Source organism: Phytophthora infestans, genomic scaffold, assembly GCF_000142945.1.
Source record: "Phytophthora infestans T30-4 supercont1.34 genomic scaffold, whole genome shotgun sequence".
Lineage (NCBI taxonomy): Eukaryota > Oomycota > Peronosporomycetes > Peronosporales > Peronosporaceae > Phytophthora > Phytophthora infestans.
In genome coordinates this window covers 1,509,416-1,528,020 of record NW_003303725.1, presented here as the reverse complement: position 1 = coordinate 1,528,020, position 18,605 = coordinate 1,509,416, and the positions used below count along the sequence as shown (strand labels likewise).

Here is an 18,605-nt window from a genome sequence, read left to right as displayed (position 1 = left end):
TAACTTGACGAATGACAAGTAAAAAAAACATTGACGTTAATAATAGGTCACTACAAGAGCAATAACGCAAATTGGGATGTCATGGACCGTCTCACTTGACTCGGATGGTAAGTCCGTGATGTCCGCTGAAGTCATGCCAGGATGCGTTATGTCGTCCACGTTCTGTAACAGACGGGAGAGAAGAGGAATGGAGGCCAACATTTCGTTATCATTTTTTGTTTATTACATGAATGAATGTCAGTGTTTTGGGAGAGAGGAGTCGTCGGTGAGTAATAAACGCTAGAGGATGCGTATACGCATGTTTCACCATACCGGTATAGCAAAGTAGGTAAGAAAAAATAGCAAGCATCATTTCCTGAAGCAAACCCTACATTTTCTCACGTTTAACTTCTAGCAACAATAAGAGGGCTCATACAAAAAGCGTAAGAAACGGATGACCTCTTCATTAGATTACCTTCGAGTAACATTTAATCCATGAATTCACTGAGCGCCAAGAATGACACCAGAGACTGAAGCCGGAGTTTGCTTAGCATACGAGACGAGCCGAGCCCAACATCGGTATTTCGTGGGCTCTATATTAGCCGGCTCACTTGGAGTAGCCAATCAACAAGCTCTATTCACATGTCAAGCCCGCTTCTACTTCTAAAAAGGGAGCCGATTTCTTAGTGGAGCCGGGTTCTTGGAGGTAGCGGACTCGTTAGCAACTAGAAAGAAAGTATCATTCGATTGAGAGACGCAACACAATATTGTGGGTTCTACTTCAAATTTGGATGATCGAGTCGAGCTCGAATCAATCAGATAGAATATTTTAGGCGATATGATGGTGTTTACGACTTCCTGCCAAGATCATATGGGTACGTTTTCTATAATAAACGCTGTTGATGTGAGTTTTCGACTGAATGAAATTTTTCTTCATGTACTCACATCGACAACAAGTCTCCTTCGCATCGTGCTATATCTCTAATTTGCTGTGAATGACAACGCTTCTGACTCCATACAACTACCAAAGGAATCATGGGGGACATATTACCCATACTACAGGATAACTAACATAATAAGCTCTCAATTGGAACCCTTCCCCGAAATAAACGTTAGCATGCATAGGGTTTCGGGAAATGGGCGCACTGGAATCCCTCCGCGTTCAAGGGGTTAAACATCGCTAAAACTTCACTTTGAAGGAAGGAGGTAGCCTTCTTGAGCTACCATGTGGATTCTGTAAACAACGTTCTAAAAAATATACAATTCGACCACTAGAGCGTTTAACCTTATTACGGCACACTAGTACTTTAAAAGAAGGCTTTTATCTGGGAGGACAGTACCTTTGCCGTTTGTTGCGAAGGTGAATACAGCGTAGGCGCAAGTGCATCACACACATAGCTATTGTTTTCTCCTCAAAAATGCTGGAAAAGCAAAGGTGCGGTGGTATGGTAGTGGCCACTTGTTGGTGAGAAAGCCACATATATTCTGTGAGCATTTAACACGCTGTCTCCGCTACCTCTGCTCAGGACCATGTTGGGCACCTGAGTCCCTTTGCTCTTCTCAGCGTGCACTGGGCTGCGCCACACTTCGCTGTATCGATAAATCTCTGAGTGGCTTACGATGGCAGTGTTTGCCCACGATGGATCATTCCTGTAAATGACAAAGCTAATTATCTCCAGACTCTGAATATAACGATTTGGATTCCAGCGTTTTTACAGAGGTGCGATTCCACCTAAAATAAATCGATACGACTATTCTCGTAAAAAGTGGAAATTCAAAATTACACATAAGCTAAACTGTAGAACTTGATGTTACTATTATATCAGAGTGAGGAATGTTTAAGCAAAAATGCACTCTCAAATTAGATGAAGAGGCTACCAACGCAAATAAAGAATTCTGCCAGGTATATAATGCACATTAATAGCCGAATCAGTGAAAAAGAGCGTGAATGTTGTTTGTGTAACCGATTCACTCAAGACGATGTTGCTTGAACTAGGTAAATATTTCTTTTTGTGAATGGCCCTTCCGGGAAATCAGTGACTGCATGCCAAGCATTACCAAAATATCAGCCTTTGCGAAGCTCTGGAGATCTTTAGGGAGCGAGCTGCAATCAAGAGCGGGTTGAGGAACAAACCAATTCTCAAGATGATGTTGCTTGAAGGGTAAATGTTTCATTTGTGAATGACCCTATTGGGTAATCAGTCACTGCATGCCAAACATTCAGCCTTTGCGAAACTCTAGTGATGCTGCGCTTCTGTTAACATCCAGAGCTTCCCCGCGCAAGGCTTGGTATTAGTCAAAGTTGGAGATCCTAAGGGAGCGAGCTGCAATCAAGAGCGGGTTGGAGTCGGTCGTGCACAGGACGCCACTTCAGATAATTTCTATAACATGGTATTGTTTGAGTATATGTAGGAAACATTAGCCTTCACAAATGGTATTTTGTAGGGTATTTAAGATCGCAGTGTTGCCTCTACTCTTGCTCATCGATCCCTTGCGCGCGGTCGGTGTCAAAGTGAATCAAGTACAACACGCTATGGCGTCCCAATCGTATTGTGACCAATTGTGGGTTTAAAATGGCCAGGTAAGACGTAGTGTTGATTGGAAGTTCGCGTCGTTAAAGGGATCCTTTGGTTCCCCAAAATCTGCCGTATTGAGAGCGGCGCGAGCTTCGTCCGTAAGTTGCTCCCACATGATGAGATCGGGATATTGACCATCAGACTACGAATATGATAGCGCCAGCCAGTTATACGTGCCGTCCATATAGTGCGTTACCCTGGTGGATATGTTAGAGCCAGGGATATACTCATACTAATAGCTCCATCTACCCGTTCTGTTCACAAGATTTCTTTGCGCTCCAACAAATCCGGTTATTGGTATGACGGTTCGCCTGTCATAAGGCTCTCTCGGTTTTGTGAAGTTAAACAAACCAAACTGCCTTCGTGGTTTTAGAAGCTGTTGAGACAAAGACGCACCAAGAATTGTTGGACTCTCCAACGCTGGGTTGTCAAGCCATATTACCATACTCTCCCAGTAGTGGCGGATCCGGGGGTCAGGGCCTAAAAATCCTTTCGGGAAGTACCAAGCAAACACCATCGCCCACTTGTCCTGGTACCACGTCGATCGGCAGTACGTTTGAGACCCCAAAGGAGCTTCAGTACAGCCATCCGTTCCTTTCGTTGTTTGAGTCCTCCAGTAATCTCACCGGCAGCATTCACTGCTGCAAAGGAAACACAGCCAAAATCAATGTGTAGCTGTGGTCTGTACTTGAAAAAGCGGCCTTTTCGGATATCGTTACTGGATCGGGTTGAGCAAACGGTTGAACTTGATCGTGATTTATCGTGCCGGCGCGTGCGGGGAAGAGTAGTGCGTAACAAAGGACCAGGGTGATAAGGAAATTCATCGTTTTGACGAGTAGTGGGTTGTACTGATTAGCTCTTGAGCAAATCGAAAAGTGAAGCAAACCTGGCCGTTTTTCTTTGCCAACAAGAAGTGCAATGGAAAAGTCATTAGTAGCATGAGTGGACACAACACACCCGAATAATGACCCCTCGCCGGGCAATAATGAGTATATTTGAGAGCAGGTGCACACCAACACCGTCTTAGTTTTACTCATGAAATAGTACAGGATTTGCAAAGCTGACGATCTTCTATAGCAGCGACGTTTTTCAAAACCTCAAAGTTTCTTGTCCATATCTTAAGTGGGCAGGTTTGCTAAAAATATACGTCACCCCGCAGTCTGCTTCCCCCAAAATAAGTTTTACGACAAGGGACAGGTGTTGCTATCTGCTGTAAACCCGACTTTTCCTCAAACAGAAGTGATATTCGGCGAAACACAATTGTTTTCAGAAAATCTTGGTCGGCGTCTATATATTGGCAGATTTCTTAGTGGGGTTTTCCATGCATGTAGAAGCGATCTAATAAAATTCTACTGCTTCATCGAGACAGTTTGTTTATATATGATTTAATTTGTGATCACCGGGTTTACCAGACCCAACGTACTGGACTGCCATCAAAGATGTCGTGAGCTATGACTTCCAATATGACCGACATATGTTTCTTTCGACTGATTAGTCAAGGAATCACACGATGTTAGTCAAGGAATCACACGATGTTCCTTCCAAACAATTGGTTATATATAATATATCACTCAAATGTACATACTTTGTACATCTGAGTGGTTTGTAAGCAACTGATTGGCAGTTCTTTGCGCTAAAATAGAATCAATTACCTCTTAGTACTATATGGCCAGATTAACCCCTTGGTTACCAACGTCGTAACTTACGACGTAGTGAAAACCTTAAGTCGTAAGTTACGACTTAACTGTCAAGATAAACAGGAAATGGCTCAGATGCGACGATCACATACTTTAATCAAGTCTGTTTCTCTGCAAAAAAAATATAAGCTTGGAAAGGTAGTGGGCGACAGGGGAGAAAAAGGCTGTAGGTGGATTCACTGTCCCACTATCTGGGGACCGTACGTTTGGTGGACGGTGGATGTTCTCCACCAGTACAGAATTTGCGGGCTCAAGCAAAGATGCCGGTCAGAACAAGCAAGCGGTCAAAAGCTCAAGCAGAGGCGCTCTCAGGAATCGACGTGCGAGATGTGGATTTTGGTCATCTATGGCGTCAGCTCGTGCGTGTCGGATGGACGTCAAAGAGGCCAACGCGGCTGTCCAATTTGCACTCGTACTACCCACCGAACGCTGCAAAGGAGCTACACATCGAGGGCGTGAACATGTTTGTCGGTAAGTCTGATGTGGTTAGTCTATTGTGAGTGTGTCTAATACGTGCTCTGTGCTGTGTATGCGAAGGAGAACATGCGGTAGTAAAGTATGCGTTTGAACAGGGCATCATTGGCGCTGACGAGGGAGGTGCAGGCGACGACAGAGACGACGAGAGTGAAGAAGGTGAGCCAGAAGTTCCTGCAGAGTGTGAGAGGGTAACACCGTCTCAGATAGACACGAGTGTTGCTCTCTCAGCGAACACCGTTGAAGCATTGTTTGGATCCGATAGCGAGGACAGCGAGACACCTGCAGAACTTCCGCTATGCGCCACAAGTCCGCACATAGAGGATGAGAGCTCAAGGGCGTCACAGATAGACACAAGTATTGCGCTTGCAGCAAACACCATAGACGAGATATTTTGTGGAGCTATGAGCGGTGATGAACCTGATGTAGCGCTGTCACTATGCGCCGGTCAAAATGGTGCTGTTGTCGAGCCTGTGACACCAACAAACTCGAGACGAAACGATGAGCGAACAAACTCGAGAGAAGATCGTGGCTTGCTACAAGAGGACGTGAACATCATGAAGGACGAGGACAATGCAGACGAGTATGAGAGCATGGACTCGGAGTCGGATGGCTTTGGATCAGATGATGATAGTGATATTGTTCAAAGACAAATTGGTGACGACGTGTCATCTGACGAAGAAGAGGCGCCTCTTATGGATGCAGCATTTATTGATTGCTTGGGGGGTTCTCTATCTATCGAAGACATGAACCAGATTACACTTCGTTCGATGGCGTGGACTCCTGCATCCTCCGAGTATGAAACCGACAATAGCGCGTTCAAAGATATGAAGGATCAAGCGGCTAGGCCTGTGGAAGCACTTCGTGCTAAAAAGGATTCTCCATTGGAATTGCTATTCTATTTTATGCCGGTGAACCTGTGGACATTCATCACGAGCGAGACAAACAGATACAAAAGGTCACACCTCGAGGAAAAGGCGCGCCAAGAGCGTGCACGTCTCGTTCGTGAAGGACGCAGCGTACCAGGTCAAACGCTACGGGATGTTCGCCGCCGCATACGAGTCGAACCTGATTACGTACCGCGCGAGATTCTTTGTGTCATGGGTCTACTTGTAGCTCATATGCTCAGCCCTACCCGTCCGTTTTCAGATCACTGGGCTATGACCGATGATGGCGCGCTTTCGGCGGGACGGTTTGGCAATTTCATTTCTCGAAATCGCTGTACTTCTATCCTACGAGATCTACATTTCTGCAACAATGACACAGCTGACAAAAGAGACAAGTTGTGGAAACTGCGAGCTGTTGTTGACGTACTTCAAATGACATTCCTAGCTGCGTGGATAGTAGCTGCAATCATCTCTTTCGACGAAGGTGTACTTCCTCAAACGTCCAAGCGTAACAGTACCCGTTTGTTTATGCCGGACAAGCCGCACCGTTATGGCACCAAGATGTTCATGACGTGCGACGCAGTGTCTGCTTACTGCCACAGGTGCGCATTTTTTTTATAAGTGTTGCAAAGTCGTAAGTTATGACTTGATGGTCTGACATTTGCATTATGTTGTCACTTACGACTTTAGATTCGAGATATATGTAGGGAAGCGTCAAAACCATGAAAGTGCAAGTCAGGCGTTTGACCACAAGACAGGAGCAGCCGCTGTAATTCGAAATTTGAAGGCTGTGTTGGATGAGAACGACCCCGGATTTCGTGTCATTGTTGTCGACAGATTCTACACCTCCGTTGCTCTCGCCATTCAACTGCTTTCAATGTCGGTCTACATGATTGGAACAATCATGACGTCAAGGCTGGGATTCGACAAGCACGTCGTTGAGCGAAGGAAAACACGACCAACCACAGTAGAGCGCGGGTCATTCACGTACTCAAGGTCGGTTGCGGTGCCCACCATAGTTGCATGCCACTGGTGGGACCGCAAGCCTGTGCACTACCTGGCCACTGGGGTGTCAATGGCCGAAGATACCATCAAGAGAAACCCTGAAGACGGTGGGGCAGTCGACGTTCAGCTGTCCCAAACTGGTGACCGATTACCAGCGCTGGATGGGCGGAGTTGATGTGCATGATCAACTCCGCCTTCAAACGTTCTCCGTCCAGACTTCTTTCAGGTTCCGAAAGTACTATAAGGGTCTATTCTTAGGTCTGTTTGACTTAGCGCTTGTAAACGCGTACATCACACACAAGGAGGCCTGTCGCCTCGACGGCGTCGCCCCAATGAAGCGCGTGGACTGGTACAAGTTGCTGCACAAGCAGCTCACGCAGCTCACGGACGAAGACTTCAAAACAGCAGCGCCATCACCGTCTCCAAGCGCGCCAAAGCGCCGCCGCAACGCTTCCCACGTACACAAGCAGCTTGATGATTGGGTGATTGTATCGGGCGTTCAGAAGCGGCGCCAGCGCTCTTGCAAGGTGTGCTCCCTCTATCGAGGTGAGCAGAAGAAAAGCTACCAGACTACTTACTACTGTGAAGACTGCTCGCAGGGTGATGCAAAGTGCTTCCTCTGTCCCAAGGCGCGCAGAGGCACGGATACAACGTGTTTTCAAGTGTGGCACGACGACTTCGAATGTGGCGCGTCAATTCCGAGTCACCTAGGTAAGCGTGTCGTTCTGCGCCGTGCCCCCAAGGCCGCCGGAGTGCGAAAGAAGACACGTCGAGAAATCTTGTCTGAGGAGAAAGAAGAGAGCTAGTGAGCCTCCCGTACGGTTTTTAGCAATGCTACTAATGCATTTTGTTGAGTTTCATATGATTGCTGTGCTGTGTAGCTCCGTTTATAACTGTGTTTGTGGATTGTGATCCCGATCACATGATCGGCTAAGTTGTATCTGTGTACTTGTTAGTCAGCGATGCTGAAGTACGTCGTCAGTGTTACGACGTAAAAATCGGAAACCTCTGTATAACTTATAGTCCCATCTTAATGATTAGACAAGTGGAAAAGACAGACTAATACAAACTCCGAGATAATTGTATGCTGTAAGTTACGACGTAAAATAAGGCGGTTCGTGGCCTGAATTCGCGGTAATAAAGGGGTTAAGCTCGCTCTCATATATACTTTAATTTTAATTCCTAAAATGATAGTTTAAATGGTCACATAAAGGCAGTAATGGCTGGAAAACCCATACCAAAAACTACGTTGGAAGAAGATTATTGTACCAAAGTCAACCACTCTTCCATTCATTATAGACACCTGTCGATCATCATTGGTGACGTAACTTTCAGCAAAAGCGATGACCTTCCTATCAGGTCGTGTATTTTGAAGTACTTTTTTGTAACTATGAAATGCTCCCAAGTTTGGTCGTTCGCTTTATCGCAAAGAATATGTCGTTATATATCGAGGCGGAGGCAAGGCGAAGTGTGATAATGCACGGGTGCACCTACGGCAATCGCTAGATGAAGTGATGCCCGGAATATTTTAGTGATTTCTTTGGAAAACAATATATTATTAAATATTAGATAACAGTCTCAAAAAGTGTGTCTTAGCGTATGGTGCTTAATTTCGCATAAAATTTAATTTTATGCGAACTCCATGCCTTATTCCGAAAAACATGATTCTTGGAAAAGCACATGCTTGTTTTTCGCATTTACCCTGCTGTTTTTTATATTTTCGTATCTCATGGCTCAGACCGTTACTTCTGGTACAAGTACGATCCTATGAAATACAGTTGGCTACATTTGTGGCCCAAAAATTTAATTATGGAGGCTTCTACCCAAGAGTCGGTCTATTTCAACGACACCTGGGTTCTGCCTATACACTATCAGGTACTCTACAAGTGCAAATACAGCAGCTAGACACTTCATCTTCCTCACTTTCCAACTTGCCATCAATCGGCCAAGGGGTAATAGGTGAGCCAGAATCGGAGACTTCTTCCTCTATATAGCGAGCGACATCGCCATAGTTCTCATGGCTAACAACGAGGTTGGAGGTCTCGTACTCCCACTGTCGGTTGAGGCGGTCGAACACTTGGCTGGCTGTACTGGGCATCTTGGTAATTGACAAGTGAATCTGAACTTCCTCTCTGTGCTTTGATTTTTTTTCCAGATTAAATGTCCAGGATTTCGCGAAAACCAGAGATACTACAGATAATACGATGTCGCACTAGCTTCAGATACATATTTTTGCCAATGATACCACGCTGTTATGTATACTTGAATATTACAGCTGCAGTCTAGTTATATTAAAAGTGATTGAGTTATATGCGAAAATATCGCAGCTTAGAATTATTATGGCGTTTTAAATTTGAAACTGTATTGTTGGCGCCAAATAGCGTTGTATCGTGCAAATACTGCTATATAAGGTACATGCACATAACTGACGAAAAATTCACTTTTTTGGCCTGTGGCCTATTGTGAATAAAACAGAATCATTTGTTTGACACATCATTGAAGCATTAAATATTTTATATATATTTAAGCTATTGCGCAATCTCGGTATCCTAAACTAATAAATAATTAACCTCAGAATTTTCAATAGTGTAGATAAGAAATATTCATTTATTCTGTAAGTCAAAGGAAGTAATAAAACTCATTGTCATTCGCGTTTTTCGCACTTTAAAAGCTAAGTACGTAAAACGAACAGGCGATTTCCCGCTTAATATAAAATTGGGAGATAGATATTGTAAGATAGCTATTGGGAAGCGTAAAGGATCAATGTGTCGCTTAATATTTCGTGTTCCCAGGGCCAGTCTGTGGACTATCGACTCAGGTAGCAATCGCGCAATTAAACCCTGGGGGCCCACACCGCCAATGTATTAATATTGATCAGGCTGTCTAGCCAGCTAAAGCTGTCCTCCCTGTAAAAAGTCACTTTATTCGGGAATTCACGTCTAATGGGACACCGATCTATAGCCAAATGAAAACCGATGGCTCTGGCAACGGCACCAACGGAACAAAAACGTATTTCACGTAATAAACGTCCTTTTAAGAAATTTCAAAACGTCCCCCCTTTGCCCCCCCCCTGTATCTAAATCCAAACTAATCGTTACACAAATATTCTAGTTAATAAGTGCCTACCCGCTACGCGTTTATAAAGCTTGTGTTGTGGACTACTGTAGTCTAGAAAACAGGATTAATTTGCTCTCCAATTATGTAACAATCTGATTCAGGCAAATCTGCCAAGAAGAGACTACTACATGCTTGCCTTTTTAATCGGAGTTAATTGAATGGCTTCCAGATTTGCAGTTGGTATGACTCTACCAGGAAGTCGGCCACTAGCTGAGCAGCAATTTCGAATCGTTTACACGGAACGCACCCGTGGCGATACGAAATGTCTTTTGCAGCGCGGAGTAGCAGATTCATGAACGTTTCCAGGCGGTGCTTATGGTTGCGCAACAATTGTGCAAGAACCCATTAGCGATGTGGGATGTGCTGCGGCTTGAAAGACGCGGCAGAAACATGTTTGAGATTGACGAACTTTCGAACGCTCGATGAGTACGGACATCACCGGAAGTGGCTCGTTTCTTGGATGTCTTCACCACGGCTGATGCTACACGGAATTCCTATTAATGATGCTTCACCCTATATCCTGGCGTCAGGACGTGCATACACGCTTTCTTCTTCGTGATATATTTAGGAACTAATTGCAAGAGCACATCTAGCGCACATATCGTCCCAAACTCCATTTTTGGCGCTACACATTTTCACACGATGACCATCGGACGCGCCGGAGGAACTCGCTTACGAGATCGGATGGCGTAGCTCGTACGCTCTAGACACGCAGCACCCCGCGGTCCGACGCAGCGGGATGCGCACACCATCTCCGCTACCGGACAGACGGGTTTCAGCGGACATGAGCCAGCAGCGATGACCGTCCAGTGTGGCGGCGAGACTGACGGCCACACTCGCGAAGGACTGGTCGAACGCAATATTACCGTCGCTCACGGATACACACGTGCACTATCGTACGCGCCATCCAAAGTCTGTTCGGATGCCAGCCTTCGGAAAAGACCACGGACGAGAATGCTGCCCTACTACCGTACTTGTGCGGGGAGCTGATACTTAGCTATCCTACTTCTTTCCTAAAAAAGACCATGTCGGTACTGGAGAGGGCCATGGTGAGGCAATTCCACGAGCAGCATATTGAGTGCGTGGGCACAGCAGACGTTCCACCCCAGGTACGCTTGAGCAAGAGCATGTCGCACGCGTTTGTGATGGGAGAACTGGCTAAGGCCAACACAGATTTCACCACGGGAAAATCGTTCATCTGCTGTCTGCAGCAGGATCTCAAAATGGTTTACTTTGACGGTAGCCACACGCTCAAGTTTATCTACCACTCTAAGCGACTTACGGCCTTTTACCTCGGCCGTAACTTGCGTCTACAGCGTGTGGTCATCGAGGTGGATGAATCTGGCAACCTACTGTCAGGTACCGACACGCAGCCCCATCTCCGACGACTTTACTCGATAAGAATTTTAGGAGCCGACCAAATCGGCACAGCAACGGTGGTGCAGGCTCTCCCCAGATCGCTGGCGTATCGGTGTTGGATGGAAAACGTCCTCGCTTGGGGCCCACTGCAGTAGTGGCCAACCGGTATTTTCGGGTCCGTTGTGCGCAAGAGGAATGCTCCCCGGTCCTGAAAGAGGTTACGAACGTGAAACTCGGAGCGCCCGCGGTGGTGATCCACCATCATCTCCCATTTCAAAGCCGTCCTTACACCCGCTGTTACTCACCTAAGCATACGGCAGCGCTTGGTCAGGTTCAGCCAGGGCATTTGGAGCAATAACGCTCCAGAGATCAACGAGGCTTCACGGGGTCAACCAAAGTGTTTGACGTCAGACAAGCCACCACCTGCAGGCTCTCCGACGCATCTAGCTTTTACCAGTTTTGAAAGCCGATGGATACCGAGCTTTCAGCTAAAGCGGCGTCCGTGGACCACACGCAAGCTGAACTCGTATCGATGGCCATGTTGGATTCACCGTCCAGCGCGCCACCTACGATTCTACCACCTAATGTGAAAATGATCGTGGTTACAGGCGGGAACTACCGTGTACGATTGTGCGCAACCAAGCTACTGGGAGGAACCAAGCAACAGACCATACACCGACGGCCGCATTTTGGGGTAACCCACTGGACAACCAGTCTGAGAACACTCAATCTAATCACACTGACGCATTGGCCGTAGCTGTACCGGGCCTGGGGTGTCCGTTACTTGCTTACACGTAGTGATGAGGAAGCTTACAAGTCCAGTGATACTTAAACCAAGTACTTGGTTTGAAGGAAAAAAACTCTGTTTTTATTTAGGTCCAGGGCGGCTTGCCCTGACCACTCAAATACACGTTAAGTCCTTATTGGTTGATTACGGGTCTGGCTCCCATATTTCAACCAATAAGATGACGGCAGTTCAGCACACGCTATCTGCACCTACTTTTGTAATGCAAATCTACCTACTTATGTAATTGTGTGAACCACTACAAAGAACCTATAAAACTACCTACATATGTAACTTGGGAGGGCCCATTACATCACCCCCCTCTTATGACAGCAAGCACCCAACGTGGGTGCACTTCGGAGAACAATCGGGAAAAACTGGGAAATGGCGGAGAAGAAAACGCTTGAGAACTTGACGGGCGGGAGCTCCTGCGAAACCCAGGAGCAGCACAATACAACTTGCGCGGACGAGAACAATATGGCGCAGCAGACGGAGGCGGCGAACCAGACAGGAAGCGGAACAACGCGGACGGCTCCAGCGTCAGCGACGACGCTGAACAGTGGGTGGACCGCTGATATCGCACCTGAAAGCGTGAGTCGACTTGGAGTTCGGCCGAGCGTAATGAACGAGGATATGAAGCCGTGGGCGCCGTAAGCCTTGTTCGGGGCGGTGACCCCGGACGCGCTGGACACCATGTAAGACCACTTTCGGCGCTTCAGGCGTCTCCAGAACAAAACACTCGACGGCGCGTCGTACGAAGCTTTGCAGAGATCATGGTGCGCATTCATCCGGCGGTGGAATCGGATGCAAGAGGCTGGAGAAAGTGTCGTCGGCTGGCTCGATCGATACTGTACATCAGCAGATCACCGTCAAGTTGGTATCTGTGCATCTGGTTGCGCGTGGAGCGGCTCAGTGTCTTTAGTGTGACATCAATTGGTGTGCGAAGGTTTTCCATGATACCGGCATATATCGAGTCATCTCGATACGCGGCAGAGATCTCTTCCCGCAGGGGAAGTATTATAGATACCGCCGTCATCAGGTTCACACCTGCAGCCACACATGTGGCGCAATCCAATTCGTCGTCGTCCCCGTCTTCAAGTGACTGACGACCCAAATCTCGGCGTGGATCGTAATCGGGGCGCCGAGATAGAACATCCACAAAAATGTTATTCTTGCCTGGCTTGTAGTGAACGACGAAATTGTACTCGGAGAAGAATGACACCCATCGTGCCATGCGCTGAGAGAGATGAGGGCTCCTTGTCGCTGTTCGCAGCGACGTGTGATCTGTGTAGATCGCGAATGTCTGCTCACCGAGTAAGTACACTCTGAATTTGATCAGTGCATAGCGCATCGCAAGGAGTTCCTTGTCGTGGACCGGATAATTTTTCTCAGCGGGCTTCATCAGTCTGGATTGGTAACTCACGACGCGTTCGCGACCTTCGTCGTCGAATTGCATTAGAGCACAGCCGATGGCGAAGTCGCTCGCGTCGCAAACAACGTAGAATGGCTTTGAGCCATCTGGAAGCGCCAGGATTGGGGTCTCCGCCAAGCTTTTCTTCACTGCATTAAAGGCTGACTGATGTTCGGGAGTCCTCGACCACGTGATGTCTTTCTTCAGCAATGAAGACAATGGCTGGATCAGACCAGCGTAATTTTTTGTGTACTTGTGAAGATAATTTGCGAGGCCAAGCCACTGACGCAATTCAGTCTGATTCTGCGGCGTGGGCCACGCACAAATGGACGAGACCTTCTCAGGATCCGCTCGGACACCATTTTTGCTCACATAACAGCCAAGCACCGGATTCTCCGGGGCACAGAAGATGCACTTCTTCAAGTTCGCGTACAGTTTGTTTTCGCGCATGACTTGGAACACTTGTCGTAAGTGATTCAAGTGAATTTCTGTGGCGCTGAGATCGCCCTCAGCGCGGCTGAGAACGAAGATGTCATCGAAGTAGCTCGGGGCGAAGTAGCGAAGTGGGCACAGACCGTGGGAAATATGCGATTGAACGTGGCTGGTGCGTTTTTCAGGCCCTGCGGTATGACAAGCCACTCCCACAGCATCCCGCTGGGAGTGCTCACCGCTGTGAGCGGGATGTCGCTGAGTCGCATCAAGATCTGATAGAAGCCATCGGTCAGGTCGATGGCGCTGAAAATAACACTGCGGCCCATGGTGTCAAGTACCATATCCTTCCGAGACCTCGGAGTTTGTGCTGGGATGGTGGCGCCCATTAGCTTGTTAAAAGCGTGAACAATGCGACTACCACCCGTGGCCTTCTTCACGCAGAACATCGGACTCGTGTGTGGCGAAGTACAATCGCGCACGTGACCCGCTTTGCGGCGGCTCTCGAAGAAGTCGTCAATGGCTTTAACCTGATCGCGTGGAAGAGGCCACTGTCGCGTCACACAGTACTTGGAACCCGGCGTGAGATCAATCTCATGGCGAATGTCTCTGTCAGCAGGGAGCTCAGCTGGAATCTTGTCGGGAAAAACATCCGCGAGCTCGCGGACGGTGACGTATACTGGATTGCCCGAGTCGCGGAGTGACTCCCACGACTGGGCAGCGAAGCGCTCTTCGTGCGCCGACTTCGGCTCAGCGTTCTTTGGACGAAGTGGAAGATTGTCGGTAGCGACCGTGTGGATCGCTTCCGCCGATGCAGACTCGGTTATCAAGCAGACCTGCTCGATGTCTCCTGACTGCAGATCGCGCAGAAAATGCTTCCAAGAAAGACCCGGAAGGTGTGTGATGGAAGAAGCTTCGCGAGGTGGGCTCTCAATGTCTAATGTGCGTGAGCAAACGGCGCCTCCTTTCACGTGTTCCAGGACGTGTATGGACTTATTCACTGCGATATCGGCGGTGGGCTGACCACGTCGGTTCAGACGGCGTCGCTTGGATTTCATCTTGTGGTGTCTCGAACCGCTGCTCGAGCCTGAAGACTCGCTATCGCTGGACGAGGGATCACCCCCCGTCCAGACACGAAAGGGCACCATCAACCGTGTCGGTAGTGCGCGGGAGATCTCGATGCTCGACCGCACCATCGACTGGCGAGAGCCCCTGCTCGATCGCCGTCGTAGCCGGTGGGAGTGTCAATTGCTGGACCACCGCTGTAGATGACGGGAGCTCTAACTGCTCGACCGCCGAATCGCGTTTTAGGAACCTCTGCTCAGCCGCTAGAGTGTTTTGCAGGAACCTATGCTCAACCGCCTTGGTGTGTTGCGGGAACCCATGCTCGACCGCCGTGTTGCGTGACGGGAACCCATGCTCGACCGTCGTGTTGCGTGACGGGAACTCATGCTTGACCGCCTGCTCGGATTGCGGGAGCCCCTGCTCTACCGCCAAAGTGTTAACAACCTCGCTTCGCAGCGATGGGGGTTTCGCGCAACTGCGCTGTGCAAGACATACAGAGAGGGCCATCGCTCGCTCTCTGCTCAACCTGCATTGTGGACAGCCGGTCCACGACCCCGACATGGGGCCAGTCCTTCTCGGCAACCAGGAGGTGCGTGAACACCTCACTCACATCGAAGCCAGAGCGGTGTCTAACCGACCGAGCCAACCAGTCAATCTCTGGCTGATATCGTGACAGCCACGGGATGCCCAAGATGGAGTCGAACGCGTAGCTCATCTCAATCACGAGGAAGTCGTCGTTGCTGCGGAAGCCGTCGAATGTGTACGGCAACGTGATCTCGCGCCGCGCGACGCGGCGTGGCTTTCCGTCAGCAAGTTTGACGACGACCTGACCTCGACCATTACGGACTGCGATCTCTCTTGGAAGCATCGATAAGCTCGATTCGCGAAAGAAGTTGTTCGACGCTCCTGAGTTCAGGAGTGCGCGAAGTGATCGCCGGGCTCCGGCGACATGAAGACTGACGATGATCAGCCTCGAGTCGCCCGACGTGGTGGTGGCATTAAGGGGTGCGTGGAGCACAGGAGGGCTAGAAGGTTGGGTATCCCACCGGGGGGCCCGGACCTCCATTCCAGCCAGTAGGGCGCCCCACACCTACTGACCCTGATCGTTTTTTGACTGAACGGCAGGTGAGACATCGGCGGTGTGCGCGAGTACCCGCGCTGGCGCGCGGCATTCCGCCGCGCGATGACCGATCTTCCGGCAGCGGAAGCAAGTGAGCGGGCGATTGGGACGGCCGCTGGGCCCACGAGAAGTCGACTGACGATGATTATTCGACGCGTCAATCGCGTCGATCTCCATGGGCTCGGGGGCTGACTCACGAGCTGCCGTAGACATCGCGCGCGCGTAAGACGCCGCCACAACATAGTCTTCGCGTAATGCGAGGGCGAATGCTTCCTCGAGAGAGGAAGGTTCCGCTCGGGTCAGGCAGTACCGTGTCATGCCTTCACACATGCCGAATACGAATACATGGACCTGCGATGCTGTGTCAATCGGTTTTGTCGCGATGCATGACGCGAGGTGGCGAGTCTTTTGAACGTAGTTGCGCATAGTCATTTTACCTTGACGAAAGGCGAAGAACTCGGCACGCACGCGGGACTCGTCTTGAGGCGGCTCGAACGCGAGCCTGAGATCTTGCTGGAGAGACTCCAGAGTGGGGAATGCGTCGTAATCAACGACAAGTTTACCGAGGGCCCATTCCTTGGCCTTCCCGGACAACCGGGACAATAAAAAATTGACCATTGTCTCTTGCGCTTCGATCATTCTCGAAGCAATCGCGATGTCGATCTCGCGAAACCACCGGTTCAGCGGGAGGCAATTCGCTCCTTCACCGGAGTAGGTAGACGTCTCTAGCTTCACGACATCATTTTTCGAGGAACGCGCGGGAGTTGTTGCTCGCCGATTCGCATCGGCTAGCTCGCGTTCCATGAACTCTTGGGCTGCTTGGCGTTGTTGGTCGGACGTCGCTGGGCTCAGCAGCGACGCGATTACAGCCTCACCAGACACCGCCGCGAGGCGGTAAAGGGCTTCCCACTCGACACGAGTGAGATGAGGGAAAACAGCATGTTCCAGGGTCGGCCCTGGAGTTTCAAACGTCATACCTTGGCTCTTCGTGAACTTGGTCATGGGAAGGACTACAAAGTGCTACCAGGTGTAACGGGCCTGTGTTGTCCGTTACTTGCTTACACGTAGTGATGAGGAAGCGTACAAGTCCAGTGATACTGAAACCAAGTACTTAGTCTGAAGAAAAATCAACTCTGTTTTTATTTAGGTCCAGGGCGGCTTGCCCTGACCACTCAAATACACGTCAGCTACTTATTGGTTGATTATGGGTCTGGCTCCCCATATTTCAACGAATATGGTGACGGCAGTTCAGCACACGCTACTCGTGTGCTGCTGCACCTACTTTTGTAATGCAAGTCTACCGACTTATGTAATGGTGTGAGCCACTACAAAGAACCTATAGAACTACCTACGTATGTAACTTGGGAGGGCCCATTACAGTAGCGGCTTGGCCAGGGAGCGGAGGTGCACTCATGTGGGACCTCTGTCGGATGGACCGCGGACAGAAGCGGCGGATGCTTCAATGTACTCCTTGGTAGGTTCGTGGCGCTCATGGATGAGGAAATGCAGTCGGAGTCGGGAAACGCAGGAGCCGAGGGCGATGATAACGACAGCGATGGCAATATGGACGCCGCAGCCTTCGCCTTCCGAAAAAGAGACCCCCCTGGCATTCAGGACGTAGACATGGCGGACGTGGCGGAAATGGGTCCGCCTTCGCCCCGAAGTATGCCACCTACGGTTATGAAGAGTACACAAGGATTCGGGATGTTGGACACCACAGCCAACATCGACAGAGTAATGTTGGACCCCAGTGGATGACCCACGAGCCCCAGTCTCAATACTGCCCAAGCTACGTGTGTCCTTCGGCGCCATCAGGACCCCAGGCCGCCACCCTGACCCCGGGTTCTGACTTCTCTTTTTTTTAAGCGTCGGATGGATCGAGCCTTCGCTCGGACGAACTGGCTCAACCCAAGGCCCCAGCCTCGGCTTCAGCCCTCGCGGCAGCCGCGACTAGGGACGCTTCGGTTGAGGGCTTTGCGTATGTAAAAATAATTGCAGCAACGCAAAACCCGATTCAAACAGGCTACTGGCTTTCTTGGTTTGATGGCATTGCCGTGTCTGTCCCAGACATGGACAATTTGAAATGCCACTGTCACCAACCCACGGCCCCGTACCTCTCGCGATTTCTTCGCCACTTACTCGCGATTTTAATCAGCACAAGAAACGTATATATGCACTGATGCTAGCCAATCTCCGCCCGGACTGCCAGCTTGGCGTCGTCGATCCAATCGTCGAATTTAGCAGGTTCTACACAGAAAGTAACCGCTCCCACACCAACCCGGATGTTGCAGTCGCCATACTGCTCCAGCATCGCTGGCTAGACCGACACTGATCAGTGGCTACTATGGTTCCTATCCCCGTAACCGGGAGCGAAGGGGTCATTTCAGGAGCTGTGCATCCCGGCGGGATAACCCAATGCCCTATGATTACTCCTCGCCCGGCCGGCCTGTCAGGATGGTTCCCGTTGAACTCAAGGGCTCACGTGCCCTTGACCGAGCCCGTTAGGGTTGCTCTATAAGGTGATCTTAGAACGCTGATTCTCTGGCGTCGTGGGACCAAAGCACCTAGCGTCATCAAACCCCTTCCCAGAACTCCCTGATGTCCCACGAAGACTGACGACAAGTGAAGTGAACTCTTCTTTCTGGCATAAGAGAAGTGTTGTAGTGTATGTAAGGTAGCGAAGGTGTTAGACCTTTCTTCCA

General features: G+C 49.4%; 1 pseudogene; it reads right to left on the bottom strand.

Moving 5' to 3' along the window:
• Nucleotides 1–2,553: 2,553 nt before the first annotated feature.
• On the bottom strand, nt 2,554–3,376 carry PITG_23020 (annotated as a pseudogene; the record flags this gene model as incomplete).
• Between the last annotated feature and the right edge of the window lie 15,229 nt (nt 3,377–18,605).